Source organism: Petaurus breviceps, unplaced genomic scaffold, assembly GCF_028583685.1.
Source record: "Petaurus breviceps papuanus isolate PSGF00001 unplaced genomic scaffold, PetGlider_PUasm1.0 90205, whole genome shotgun sequence".
NCBI classification, from domain to species: domain Eukaryota; kingdom Metazoa; phylum Chordata; class Mammalia; order Diprotodontia; family Petauridae; genus Petaurus; species Petaurus breviceps.
In genome coordinates, this window is record NW_027187196.1 from 1,256,661 (window position 1) to 1,269,012 (window position 12,352).

Below are 12,352 nucleotides of genomic sequence, written 5' to 3' on the forward strand. Positions count from 1 at the left end.
ACACCTCCCCTGCCCCACAACTCTGTGGCAACAAGCAGCAGATCTCAAGTCTACCTTGTACAGAAGGGAGGCATAGTAAAGTGAAAACATGTGCTTAGAAGAGCAGTTCACTGCAGGAGTGCTCAGCCAGAGAAGTAAGGACCAGAAGGAGGGTAACACTGCTTATGTGGGACTGCATGAGACATGAAGGAAAGAGGACTTAAATCCAAGTGGGACTAGTTCTGTCTTCCCAAAATCACTTGGGACAGGGATATGGCCTCCAGAGCTTAGAACAGTGCATGGTAAATAGCAGGCACTTAGTAAATGTTCATTGATTGACTGATGAAAAGTGAATTCTCTCATGTGGTCAGAGGTTGAGATGAAGTTTGAATATGTCTTCAAAAAAGTAAGAGTCAGGAATTGAGGAATAAGAAAATACAAGGAGAAAAGATTAAAACTGCCAAAAAATCTCAAGAGGAAGAAAAATCACTTAAAACTTAGATCACAAGTAGATGTAATCAAAAGGAAAGATAATGAAAAATAAGTGACGATATTTGCCAAGACATTTAAACAAATGCAAATATCGGTGAATAAATATTCAAAAGAAACAATGAGAAGTAGGGCACACCATGGATTCCCAAGGCAGTACAGAACTATAATGGGATGCTCCTAAATGGTTTAAGAGAAAAATAAGAACTTGACAATATAACTTAAAAGGGAACAAGTAGTAGAACTTTAAGGGATGAATAATAGAAATAATTAGCAGAACAGAAAAATGCAGTAGTGAATCTCAACTAAAGAAACAAAAGAGAGAAGAAATGGTTAAAAAAACAAATTTGCTAAAAAGGACAATCTGGAAGGAGAAACAAAAATGCAGCGACAGTAAAAAAAAACACATACAAGCAAAACATATTGGTCTTGATGACAGGATGCACGGAGCAAACTTAAAGAAACTTTATTTCCAGAAGAACATGACAACTTAAAAAAACCTGAATTCCATAAGAAATAATATAAGAAATCTGCTCAGAAATTATGAACAGAGAAAAGAAACCTGTCAATTGAAAAAAAAAACTGCAAATAACTTCTAAGAAAAAAAAACAAAGAAGAAAACCTATGCTATGAACTCTAAGACAAAGGGTTAAATTGAACAATTTCAAGGACAAACAACAAATTCTGGAAGTGACCTAAAAGAAACACCTTCAAACAGAAAAAAATTCAAACATAAGATTATTCTGCAATCCAGACTTACACAGCCTGAAAATTTGAGCCTAAATGATGAACATTCAACAAAAGAAAAACTTTGAAGCATTCCTACAAAAAAGAAGAGTGAATAGACAATTCAATTTTTAAATACCACAGAAAACAGAAATAGAGGAAATTAATAAAGAGTTACTATGGGGAAAAATCCAAATGAATGCATTAGTGACTTTTGCAAGGAAGAAAGCCTCCAAAACTATAAAGAGAAAGCCTACTCTATGGATTTTGACAAAGAAGATAACAAAAAATTTAAATTCCACAACTTATTATGAGAAACATTCCTAAAAAGCAAAGATACTCCAGAGAATAAAAATAAGGTACCAGAAAAAAAAATTTACTTTGCACCTGGTGATTTAAAAAAGCAGAAGTTCCACCATGCTATCAGACAAAGGAAAAACAAAAAATTACAACAAAAAAGAGAGGCAAGACAATTACATCATGCTTAAAGAAGTTATGGACAGAAAACTAATATTAATATTAAACTTATATTTTTGGAATGCCAATTATATAACTTTAGAAAGGAAAAAAAATTACTGAAACACAAGAAAGCGGTCTTTGAAAGGAATAAAAATGGAATGGAAAACATATAATTCAATTGGTTTTTTTTGCTTTTTTAGGGGGGAAGGCAGGGCAATTGGGGTTAAGTTACTTGCCCAAGGTCACACAGTTAGTGTTTTAAGCATCTGAGACTGGATTTGAACTCAGGTCCTCCTGACTCCAGGGCCAGTGCTCTATTCACTGTACCACCTGGCTGCCCCATATGATTAAATTGTTAAAAAAAAAACAACCAAAAACCTTGACATTTTAAAAGACATAGTAGCATCTAAATGGGACTGTTAAAATTTGAATGTATTTCTTGGCATCATAAAGGAACTTATATTTTTAATTTTATTTTCTCTTTCTTCTTTTAAAATTTCAATTTATTTTCAAATAAAGAACTACCTTCTCTCTCTCCCCTTCTGAAATTGAGAAAGCAAGAAAAACAAAACTCACATAACAAACAAGTATAATCAAACAAAACTCTACGTCGGCCATGTCCCAGAAACATCTCACTTTGCAGTTTGAGTCCAACTCCCCTCTATTAGGAGGTGGGCAGGAAGTCTCATCATGAACACTCTAGAATTATGGTTGTTTGTCATGTTGATCAGAGTTCCCAGACTTTCAAAGTTGTTTGTATTTTATGATATTGTTATTATATAAATTGTTCTCCTTGTTCTGCTCACCTGCCCCTGCATCACTTCATACAAATATTCCCAAGTTATTCTGAAACTATCCCCTTAATAATTTCTTATACCCTAATAGTGTGCCATTATAGTCAAGAGACCATAACATGTTCAGCAATTCAACAACTGACAGGCAGCCCCTCAATTTTCAATTCTTTGTGCTATAAAAGGGCTGTTATAGATATTTTTCTACATATTGATCTTTTTCTACTTTCTTTGATTTCTTTGGGCTTCAGATATAGTAACCATGTGGAAATTTTTACACAAATGACCACGTATTAAAACACCAATCTGTGGCAAATAAATATAAAAAGTCAGAATTAGTAAATACATCAATAGCGAATGAAAGAATAAAAACGCTAAGCAGTTCAGAGAATACAACAAAAGGTGGGACTCAAACAGAGACTTAACAAAGAAATGTTAAATAACAAGGGGATCAAAGAACAAATCTTAGGAACAATTAATAATTATGCTAGGGGGAGAATGATTATAATGAAACAATGTATGAAACTATCTAGTATGCAGAAAACAATACTAAAGGGAAAATCATATTCCCAAAAACTCTAAGATAACAAGATAGAAAAGGAGAGGATTAAATGGATATATATTTAAAAAATTGAAAGCCAAGAAATAAACCCAAAAGATGAGATGCTGAAAATCAGAGGGGGAAAAATGAAATGAAAAGTAAAATGAGAAGAGTTATTATAAACAAAATTAAAGGTTGGTCAGCTGAAAAAAAAACCACCTAATAAACATTTAGCCAATCTGATTTAAATGAAGAGGGCAGAAAATCAAACCAACAAAATAGGAAATGAATAAGGAAAAAAATCACAATGGAATCAGAATAATTTTTTTTAATGACTAGAACCTACGATGCAATTATATACTTTTAAAACTGGAACACACTGGAGAAAATGTAGGAAAATTGGAACACTAATGCATTGTTTGTAGAGTTGTGAACTGATTCAACCATTTGGGGGAGCAATTTGGAACTATGCCCAAAGGGCTATAAAAATGTGTATACCCTTTGACCCAGCAATATCACTTCTAGTGCTGTATCCCAAAGAGATCATACAAGTAGGAAAATGACCCATATGTACAAAAATATTTATAGCGGCTCTTTTTGTGGGGGCAAAGAACTGGAAATCAAGGGGATGCCCATCAATTGGGGAATGGCTAAACAAGTTGTGGTATGTGAATGTAATGGAATAGTATTGTGCTATAAGAAATGAGGAGCAGAAGGAATTCATGATAACCTGGAGAGACTTACACAAGCTGATGCTGAGTGAGGAGAACAGAACCAGGAGAACTTTGTACACAATTACAGACACATGGTATCTGTGATGACTAACTTTGATAGACTGGGCTCCTCTCAGCAATGCAAGGTTATAAGACAAGTCCAAAAGACTCATAATGGAAAGGTCTGTCCACATCCAAAGAAATAATTACAGAGTCTGAATTCAGAATGAAGCAAACTACTTACTCTCTCTCTTTTTTGTTTTGTTTTGTTCCTTCTTTCTCGCTGTTCACTCCATTGGCTATAATTCTTCTTTACAACTAGAATAATGTTTTTTTAAGCAATCTAGGTTAAGTAACTTGCTCAAGGTTACATGGCCAGTTATTTCTGGGTGTGGTGCTAAGTATCTGAGCCCAGATTTGATCCCCAGGTCATCCCAACACTGGAGCTGGTGCTCTTACTTGCTGAGCCACCTGGCCACCCCTAGAATAATGTTTAATGTGAAGGTACTTGTAGAACCTTATATTGGATTGGAGGCTGCCATGGTGGGGGGAGGGGGAGAAAATTTGGAACTCAAGAGATTGTAGAACTGAATGTTGTAAACTAAAAGTAAATAAATAAATTCATTTATTTTAAAAACTAGAACACAAAAATAGAATGCCTTCAAAAAATAAAATATCCAAACAAAAGAACAAACAGAGATTGTAATCTCATCTCAGAAAAGTAAATAGAACTAGCTACAAAGGAACAACCAAAATGGCGAACACTCCTGGTACTGATGGTCTTAGTTGAGAACACTAACAAATTTTAAAAGAATAACTGAACTACAAATTCTTATAAAAAATTAATGAAGCATCCAAAAATTGCTTTAATGAGACAAATATGATCCTAACACTTTAACCAAAGAAAAATAAAACAAAGAAGAATGATAGATCACTGTCTGTAATAAATATCAATTCAAAAATTTTAAATAAAATCCTGTCAGGCAGTCTGCTGCAATGCATCTAAGTATTTACCTACTATGATTAAAATCAAGTTATATATACCAGGGATGTAAGGCTTATATACCATTAGGAATACAAACAACATAATAATATTAAAACTAAAAAAATATTCCATACAACATGATTACCTCAATAGATGCATTAAAAGCCTCTGACAAAATGGAATACATACTTAATGCTCAAAAACAGCTTAAAATATCAGCATAGCAGAATCTTTTTTCCATCATTAAAAAGTAACTGTCTAAAACTAAAAGCAAGAACTGTGGGTAATGGGGATACACTAGATGGTTTCTCAATAAATACAGGAATACAGCAAGGATGTATAATTTCTCAACTACTATTTTATACAATTGTATAAATGGCTAGGTGGCACAGTGAATAGAGCACCAGCCCTGGAGTCAGGAGGACCTCAGTTCAAATCCGGCCTCAGACACTTAACAAAAAGACTAGCCATGTGACCTTGGGGAAGTCACTTAACCCCAACTGCCCTCCAAAAAAGGAGAAAAAAGAAAATATAATAAAAAATAATAAGAACAATCATAGAAATGTTATCAGTAGTAATAAAACCATAGAAAGAAATTTAGAGATATAAATATAGGCAAAAGAGAGACCAATCTGACCATTTCCTGATGACATAATGGTTTACTTAGAAAATCCTAGGAATTTGGTAAAGATACTGTGATCATTAATAGCTACAGCAAAATTACAGGCTACAAAGAAAATCTCCAAAAGCTAAAAAAAATTTCTATATAGGACTAACAAAAGAAAAGAGGCAAGGATAAAAGGAGAAATCCCATTCCAAATAACTTCAAAATGCATGAAATATTTAGGGATCAATTTACTGAAATAAGCAAATTACTCATATATTATCAATTATAGTGTTCCTGAAAGAAATAAAGATTAACTTGAATAATTGGAGGAATTTCAATGGCCTGTGCCAATATAATAAAAATGGAAATTCTACCAAAGTTAATTTTCAGTTTTAGTGCTTTACCAATCAAAACATTAAAGTAATTCTTTAGAGAAAATATAAAATAATCATGAAATTAATTTCACAAACAGGAGATCTAGGATATGAAATGAAATAATGAATAAAGTTAGGCATGAAAGGAGTGAGGAGGGGACTAGAAGTTCTATATATCAAATTATATCATAAAGCAACTGCCATTAAAAACATTTGGTATTAGTTCTTAAAAACAGAGAAGATCAACGAAACAGACTGGAAAAGAGGGGTGGGATCAGAAACAACAGAACTTAATAATTCAGTCTTTTTAGGAAAGAACTTCCTATTTGATAAAACCTCCTCAAGAAACTGAAAAGCAATCTGGCAGAAAGTAGGTTTTGATGAACATCTTATACCATATTCCAAAATAAGCCCTCTCCATCTATGAACAGGATAAAAGATAAAATAGATAACTTTGGTTTCATAAAAATAAAAACAGCTTTTACAAGAAATAAAACTAGCCAATCTCAGAAAGGGAATAGGTAACATGGGAAAAAATTCTTTGCATCAAATCTATCAGAGTATGGTTTGCCATCTAAGAGATATAGGTAACACTATATATGGTATTAGGTATATACTAGAAACCATTCTTCAAAAGATAAGTGTTTAAAGAATATGAACATTTTACAAAGGAACTTCAAACTATCAACAATCATTTGAAATAATTCTCTGAAAAACAATACTAGAAAAGCAAATCTATGGGGTGGCCAGGTGGGGCAGTGACTAAGAACGCTGGTGTTGGGAGACCCAGGATTGGTCCCAGCCTCAGATACTTGGAACCCACACAAAATAACTTGCCGTGTAACCTTGAGCAAATTACTTAACCCCAATTGCTTAAAAAAAGAAAAGAAAATCTAAATAAACCTAAAAGTTTCTCCTTATATTCAGCAAATTGGTAAAGATAGCTAACGATGGAGTTACTGAACAACGAAGGGGTTGTGGGAAGAAAGGCACAGTAATGCATTGCTGTAGAAGCTGCAAATTTCTGTAGCCATTTTGAAAAGTAATTTAAATTATCAAAAGAAAGTAGATAAAATGTTTATACTCTTTGACCCAGAGATTCTACTTCTAGGCATTTATGCCAAAGAGGTCACTGATAAAAAGTCAGTCCCCATATATACTAAAATTTTTATAGCAACACTTTTGTGGTAGTAAAGAATTATAAACAAAGTAAATGCCCATTTATTGGTGAATGGGTAACCAAATAGCGGAACATGAATGTAATAGAATATAAATGTGCTACAAGAAACGAATATAGTGAATACAGCAAAGCATGGAAAGCCTTTCACAAAGAGCAAGTATGGTCCCAAAGAAGAAATATGAGAAGGCACTAACCCCTTCCCTTTACAAAGATGGGAAATCCACAGGTGGGGAATACTACACATATTTTCAGAACTTTTAAATTTACTGTTTGTTTTTGCTGATTTTCCCTTCTCCCTCTTTCCTTTTTTTATTTAAAAAAGAATCTTTGTAATATGGAATAGCTTTCTTCAACGTGGCAGAAAAGAGATACTAGAAGGAATTTAGAAGAAAAAACAGAAGACACCAATAAAATGTTACTTTAAAAAAGTGTCACAAATGAAACCTTTAAGATTCAGAGAATGAATGAGATTCAAGAGACCCAAAAGAAAGAAAGAAAGCACAAAAAAACAAAGATAAGGGCCTTGGTTTAGTAAAATGAAGAGAGACAGGTTTTGTTACTGAATACTTCAATTACAGATTACCAGTACCAAACAGAATTCTTGTTCAGAGAGAAAGAGTAAAGGAATGGCATTTGATGGAGGGAAATATGCAATTAATAATCATTAACCTTCTTGGGAATGGGATGAGCTACTTTAAAAAAACAAAAGAGGGTAGTAAAGTGAATATATACAGTTCAACAATATATTTATTACTGTTGTTATTTTACAACAAAACAAACTTGAAACATAGAGATTCACATGGAGTTGAATGAAAGGCTGGTACAAAATTCATGTCTCATGTGACACCCCCCACCAAAAAAAACCCTCAAAAACCATGATTTAATGGTAAGGAAATTTGACGATCCCTTTGTATTGGAAAGGTGAGAGGTACTTAGCACCTAGTTTCAAATTAAGCCTCTGTTAAAGAAACAGAAGGTATGAAGCCCTGTTGCTGAAATAACAGCAAGGGGCTGAACAGGGAGGAGCTATACCATATTTAAGGAAAAGGACAAGCTGGACAGTCAGAACTTCTTGGGATGAGCACCTGAAGGCTGGGCTGCTGCTGCTGGACTGGAACTTCCATAGAGAAAGTGATTTTGATTTTGAGAATGGGAGAAAATGATTTTGATTTTGAGAATGAAACTGCTGAACACTTCTGAGGGCCAGCCAGAGCTGCTAAAGACTTCTGAGGGCCAGCTGGAGCTGCCTAAGACTGAGGAAGCATGACTGTGATGTTGGTATTCCATACAAATGTCGCTGTGGCTTTGTTAAGCCTTATCTTCCCAGGAACAGAGACTTGTAGGACTTGAGATGGACTGGACACTGTGACCTCCAATGTGGAGCAGGAACTGCATGGAGAGCTGGACAAGGGGCTGGGAGTTGTCTGCCTTTGAACTCAGGTGGCATTTGGTTAGATTCAGTGCAGAAGCTGGGACCATGGAAGAGGAACCATGGAAACTGAAAGCCTCCCCTGAGTCAAGATGAAAAGACCTCTCCATGGGTACTGTGTAGTGATGAAATTGTGATTTACTTGTGACTGAGGGGTGGATGGCCTGTGTATTTCCCACTACCCCTTAGGAGGGTACTGAGTAGTGACTGATGACTGAGTAGGGATTGACAACTGAATAGTGACTGATTTGTAACTTAGCGTGCCCCATGTGTGGAGGATTCTGACCTTTTATACTTTATGATTGAATGACTGAGTTACTAAGTGACTGATTTACTAAATGACTGTACTTTGTTCAAAACTATGTGACCACTTCAGTGAAAACTATGTGGCCATTTTAGTGATAAGTTGTTGAGTTATTATGTCATTGTGAATGCTGAATTTTGATTTTCTGTGATAAGTTGTAACATTGTGAATGCTGTACCTTGATTTTCTGTGAATGTTTTGCTCTGATTTGTTATTGAATAGAGTGTTCACTATACTGTGTAATCAGAACCTTGAAAGCTGTTCACAGCAGCCATCCTCTGGAAAGCTGTTCCTGCTAGGCTTTACACAAGAGCAGTCATGATCTTATATAACAGAACAGTGGAAAGAGACATGGATAAAGGAAACATAGAGGGCATCTATATCTACAGGTAGCACTCAATACTAGGTACACACCAAATAGCATAAAATTTCAATACTTTAAGGATAACCTAACTGAATACAAGAAGAAATATATGCAAAAACTATATTCACTGGAGACCTAAATATGTCCCCTTTCAGATCTAGAAAAATTTACCAAAAAGATAAAAAAGAAAGCAGATAAGTTCTGAATAGAATTTTAGAAACATGATATATAATAGGATTCTGGCAAATACTAAAAGAGAATAAAAAGGAATATGTGTATATCTGTCATGCATGAATATCACTTTTACAAAAACTGTCCATTTATCAGACCATAAAAACTCATAAACAAATTCATAAATGTATGAATGTAAACATGTAGCACAATAAAATGGCAATCACTAAATATCAACTGAGGAAAGTATTCAAAATTAAATGGTGACTCAATAATGTAATCCTAAAGAAAACACAGATTGAAGAAAAAAAATCATAGAAACAATTGATTGCTTCATTAAAGAAAATGACACAACATACTATATCTTTTGGGGGTGGGGCCAAAGCAGCCCTTAGTGGAAAATTTATCTATCTAAACAGTTTCCTCAAAAAAGAGAGAAAGATCAATAAAAAGAGCATGCATTTTTTTAAATGAGAAAAGCAATCAAAGAAAAATACTGAAAATACACAAAGATAAAACTGTGAAAATCAAAGAGAACAAATAGCAAAAATAGCAAAACAGTAAAATCATGAGCAGATCCTATTAAAAAGAGATGAAAAAAACTGCTAATATCAAAAATGACAAAAAAAAATTCAAAACCAATGAAGAAGAGATAAAGGAAATTATGAGAAACCATTTTGTCCAATTACATGTCAAAATAGATAATTCATATAAAAGGATAAATAGGGGGCAGAGTCAAGATGGCAGAGAAGAAGCAGGTCCTCCGCAGTGGCTCTGGCTTCCACCTTCCACAATTCAAGGAAAAGGGGACTCTGAACAAACTTTGGAGCTACAGAACCCACAAAATGACACAGAGAAGCTAACCTCCTGCTGAGGAGAGCCTGCAGGAATTGGCCATTGCAGCACTCTGGGAGCCGAGCCCAGCTCCACGCCGAGGTTTTAGCCCCAGGGTGGGCCTGACCAGCCACTGGCTGGAGGGACTACAGATCACCAGCAGCTGTGGCTGTTTCCAGAATTATCAACCCATAGATGCTAAGGACTAAGTGAGTGGTCAGTGCACTGTGGACTTTGGGACCCAGTAGTTGGGAGTATGGTGGCTTTTGCCCCCGGGGCAAGAAGCTGCTGAGATGCCAGCACAGCCAGCCAGCGCCACATAGCAGCTTCAGCTCCTGGCCTGCATAGTGTAGGGGGACCAAAAAACCAGGCTGAAGGGTAATTGCTCTTGCTGTAACCTGCTTAGATCTGGATTGCAGTCTAGGGTGGAGGTACTGGGGTATGTGTCCAGCTTGCCAGAGCATGTGGAGGCTTCAGCAAGGGCACCCAACTAATACCTCTGGCAGCTGAGAAAACCCCAGCGTTTGGGACAAAGCTCCCCTGTCTGGTGGCAGAGTCCTACTGTGGCAAAAAGGCCCAAAGTCAAATAACTGAGTGGCAACATCACCAGGCAAAGGAAACAAAGCAGACAGAAGAACCCAACATTAGACTCCTATTTTGGGGACAAAAAGGAACAAAGCATGGAACAGGAGGAAGACAGTGAGGTCAGAACTCCTGCACCAAAAGCTTCAAAGGAAAATACGAGCTGGTTACAGGCCATAGAGGACCTTAAGAATCAGATAAGAGAACTGGAGGAAAAATTGGGAAGAGAAATGAGAATGACACAAGAAAGTTACAAAATGAGAGTCAACAGCCTAAGGAAAATAACACCTTAAAAAATAGACTAACTCAAATGGCAAAAGTGGCACAAAAGGGCAATGAGGAGAAGAATGCCTTAAAAAGCCAAATTTGCCAGATGGAAAAAGAATCTCAAAAGCTCACTGAGGACAATCATTGCCTCAGAATTAGATTGGAGCAAATGGAAGCTAATAACTTTATGAGAAATCAAGATGCTGTTAAACAGATCCAAACAAATGAAAGAATAGGAGGCAATGTGAAATATCTCATGGGAAAAACCACTGACCTGGAAAATAGATCTAGGAGAGATAATTTAAACATTATTGGACTACCTGAAAGCCATGATCAAAGAAAGAACCTAGAAAACATCCTCCAAGATGAGGACCAAGAAAGAACCAGAGGGCAAAATGGAGGTTGAAAGAATTCACCGATCACTTCCTGAAAAGATCCCAAAAAGAAAACTCCTAGGAATATTATAGCCAGGTCCAGAAATTCCCAGATCAAGGAGAGAATATTACAAGCAGCCAGGAAGAAACATTTTGAATATTGTGGAAACACAATTAGGATAACCCAGGATCTGGCAGCTTCTACACTGAGGGATCGAAGGGCTAGGAATGTGATATTCCAGAGGTCAAAGGAGCTGGGATTAAAACCAAGAATCATGTACCCAGCAAAACAGTATCATGTTTCAGGGAAAATATGGTCATTCAGTGGAATAGAGGACTTTCAAGCATTCTTGATGAAAAAAACAGAGTTGAATAGAACATGTGACATTCAGTTACAAGAAGCAAGAGAAGCATGAGAAGGTAAACAGGGAAAAGAAATCATAAGGAACTTATGAAAATTGAACTATTAACATTACTACATGGAAAAACAATAATTGTAACTTATGAAACTTTTCTCAGTAGTTGAAGAGAATAGAAATATATATATATATATATATATATATATATATATGAGGGTATATGGGCATATGAATACATATGTGAATGTGTGCATATATATTTACAGGTATACATAGATAGAGGGCACATGCCCAATTTAATAAGAAGGGATGATACTTATAAGGTGAAATTAAGAGGTGAGAGAAGAATATAATGAGAGGAGATGGGGAGAGACAGAATGTGGTAAACTATGTCATATAGGAGAGGCAAGGGAAAATGGTTACAATGGAGGGGAAGAATTGGAAGGCAAAATGGAATGGGTCAACTTTATTCTCGTTGAATTTGGCTTGGGTAGGGAATGAAATACACACTAAATAGGGTACCTCACCTTACAGGAGAGTAGGGGGGTAGTGGGGGATGATGGAAGGGAGGGCAGGCTGGTGGGGAGGGAAGTTGGAAGCATCCACTTTTGAAAAGGGATGGGATCAAACTAGAGAACAGAACAAGTGGGAGGTGGGATAGGAGGGAGGGAAATATAGTCAGTCTTTTACAATATATCTACTATGTTAATGTTTTGCATTAGCTATACATGTACAACCTATACTGAACTGCTTATCTTCCCAGTAAGGGTGAGTGACAAGGGAGGAAGGGAATGAATCTGGAATTCAAAATTTAAAATCAAATG

At 35.7% G+C, this 12,352-nt stretch overlaps 1 long non-coding RNA gene across 1 annotated transcript in view; it reads right to left on the reverse strand.

Annotated features, from left to right (window-relative positions):
• The window catches only part of LOC138176827 (uncharacterized), a 231,994-nt gene that overhangs the window by 174,435 nt on the left and 45,207 nt on the right, over nucleotides 1–12,352 (reverse strand). The gene's annotated exons all lie outside the window — the stretch shown is intronic.